We start from the raw sequence: 3,411 nt of genomic DNA, 5'->3' as shown, positions 1-3,411 counted from the left end.
CTGTGCATCCGTATTTCTTTTTACCATTTTTAATAGTTATGTGTTATGTGAACCTAAAGGCTTAAAAGTAAAACAAAAAACAGACCTATTGGACTTAAAAATGACCTACTTTTTAAGCCAACCATGATTTTGTGTAGGAAATAGAAATAAAGGAAAAAGCATTTAAAGCAATCATTCAATCAGAGTGAAAAAGCTGCCCCTAGCCCTCCTGTGGACATCAAGTGAAACCACAGCTGATAGAAGTTTGAAATACAATGGTGTAATGGTGGTGTGAGAGCAACACTTATTACTATTACTATTTTACTGTATTTCTAACAGATACTGATTGAATCTAAACTATACGTACCATGCATTGTCTTAGTTTAGCTGTATTTCAGTGAGCATCTATTAGCAATTTAAAAGCTATTGATTAGAGATCTTATAATGAGCCTTTACAAACAAATCAGTGACAGCCCCAGTGTTTGGCTGCAGTGAAATATGGCATAAATAAAAGTTTACAGCCGTTGTGAGCGTCGCAAACCATCCAGCTAATTAATAATTCCCTTCCTCCTGTGGCAGCTTTGTGTACTGTGGTAACTAAAAGAATAAAACAGCCTTGATCAGCTGTAGTGAATAATTCATTTGTAATTTGGATTACATTTGAGCCTGTGTTTAAATGATTCTTGGATGGATATATCAAACCAACATGATATGTATAAGTGCTGGGGTCAGACGTTCAAATGTGAGGCCCAGGTTTCCCATGAATCAGAGCTGTAATTACATACAAAGCCACTGTGACACGGGAATGTGTTGGTCTGGGCATTCTTCACAATATGTAACGAGTATTTATTGATATTTTTTCCGAAACAAGCTGTTAATTGAACTGCCAGTTACCTCACAGCTTCCCTGACCCACATTTGTTACATGGCATTTCACTCATTGTAACTGTGGCTGAAGGCTCATGTGTATAAGTTGAAATCAAAGTTAAGATGGATTTGGTTCAATTACAAAAGTAGCAGAGGTTGCAAAAAAATCTACTGCTGATTCGTTCAAGAATCATTTTTGAGACTGACATGGAAAAATGTTTGTGTACCTGCTTTATCAGCTATTTTTTTATCTTTTTTGGGGGTTTTTTTGTTTATTTGTTTTTTGGGTTTGAGAGCTTTTTCTGTGCCGAAATCACAATTTTATCTATGGAACCCAAGCAACGGGGTGACTATAATTTTCCACCATGATTTTGTGCCTGAGTACCATGGTGGCTCTTACTCAGGCTTACTTTTGTCTGATAAATATTTGCTTTAATCTCTTTATTTCTACATGTTGTTGTTGACAAAGGAGCAGACAAATTGCATGTTTCTCAAAATACGGTGACGCCCCCAGACTGGCAGCCAGTGATCTGCTTATGGGTGACACTGGACGTGGCTTTGGAGCTGGAAATCTGTTTTGCCTAAACACAGACCTAATGATTGGATTACTGTTCCAGGGTTGGGGTGTTGCGTGATAGTGGGATTACAGACGGCACTCTCATAGATTTCTAGTTATGCCATGAAGCCTCCCCTCACCAGCCTGGACTTACTGTATTGTCCACATCTCTAAAGAGAATAGCTGTTACTGCTTTGGCATCATTTGTCATAGTTGAAGCGTTTAATGGTTCAGATGAGATGGTGAAAATGAGCATTTCTACAATTAAAATCACAAAGCTTTATTGTAAATTAGGGATTCACAAAACAACAATGTGCTTTCGTCTCACGCAAATTTATAGCAGAGAAGAGTAAAGCATATTATAAGACAAAAACCTAAAAATTAGTCGGATCATTTATATTCTTTCACAAAGATAATGACCAAATGACCCAAAAATATATGTTTATTCATGTGTTTTATGAAATTGCACTGTCCCCTATTAAATAAACTAATCCAATCTTGCCTCAAGTGAAAGTATTAAAAGGTTGAATTCACAAAATTTAAACTTTATTAAGAAGTAAATTTAATATACCTGGCATGCATTTGTCATTTAAAGGGAAAATACAAAACCCCACAATGTAGTTTCATCCAACAATAACTAATTTCTGTACTTAAAATGTTTTTATCACTTACCCTAATTCAGCCAATTTGTTTAACCATAGCTACTCAAAACATCAAAACACCACAGAACTGGCCAAAACATTATGCTCATAGAAAATGGGTTGCTGGGGAAAACTAATGACGAAATATGTTATTACAATAATTTTAGCATTCACTGCCTTTCCGCTTCCATTTTAAGTCCCAATATGAAATTATATATGTCGTCTGAGCATTAGCCTCCTTTTCTCGGCTTCATTAAAACATAAACATATCCCCCATATTGATTGTGTCTGGATGTCTTAATCAGATCAGTGGAATATCCCGGTTTTTCCTCGGCGGGAAAGTACACTAAATGCCAAAATATTGATCAGAAATTTAATTGAGGTTGCATCGCTGTATTATTAAAGCAATCGGCCTGTGCGCGCCTGACTCTGATAGGCTGTGACATGAAAGGGGGAAAAACTCCAAAATGTCTAATTCCTTTGATTTGCAAAGATGGTTGGGAAAGCGGGGTCTGTCCTAGGGCTTGTGGCGACACAGCAGCACTGCCCTGATCAATACCACCCTGTGATGGCTTTTGTATTGATTAGCAAAATGTGGGTTGATGAAGTGGGCTGAATAGGGCGGGTGGATAAGAGGAGAGGGGGGCTTTTCCTCTCTCATGACCACCCCAACGCAGATCCGCAGACAGACACATGTTCTGTCAGCAAATCATCAGCTTTTTACTTCAGTGCTGTTCCCCCTTCTTTCTGCGCAGTATTGGGAAGTTGAAAGGCTATATTGAAGGCAAAAGGATCTAGGCAAACTGTCAATGAGCGGTTTAAAACACTATAAAGATTTGCTCAGGGTATTGGCACTTCACAATGATTGATGTTCATTTAGCTTGGTCAAAAATATAAAAAGTATATCTCTAAATCCTTTCAAATGTGTTCCTCAGATTGACGCTTTATCCACCTTCTATACTGTCTAATTAGCTCTATGTCCATCTAGTGGACTTGGTGTGTGTCTGTGTTCCCCAGCGTTCTCAATGAAAGCCCCTCCTCTTCACACTAATCCTACATGCTAATTGGCCGCCTCCGGGACATCCTCCATAATCCTGACCAACCCTGTGCACTCCATATGCTCCAAACCCCACCCCCTTATTCTTAAAGAGCCCCCGTGGTTTCAATGGAGCCCCAGTCCCGTCAGTGACAGCCCGTGTGCACATCGCTCCACCTCCGCTCCTCTTATCCAGCTGTCCCAATCGCTTCCATACATTTTAATACAACCAATTTTCTTTCCAGTTTGTCTTATTCTATTTATTCTCCTGCTCAACATTCAAGCCAACATTTTTTATATATATTTTTGTGAGCTTCCTCTGAGCACCTGTGC

This window comes from Periophthalmus magnuspinnatus, chromosome 24, assembly GCF_009829125.3.
Source record: "Periophthalmus magnuspinnatus isolate fPerMag1 chromosome 24, fPerMag1.2.pri, whole genome shotgun sequence".
Taxonomy (NCBI): Eukaryota; Metazoa; Chordata; class Actinopteri; order Gobiiformes; family Gobiidae; genus Periophthalmus; species Periophthalmus magnuspinnatus.
The sequence above is the reverse complement of the archived record's forward strand: the minus strand, read 5'-3'. Positions refer to the sequence as shown.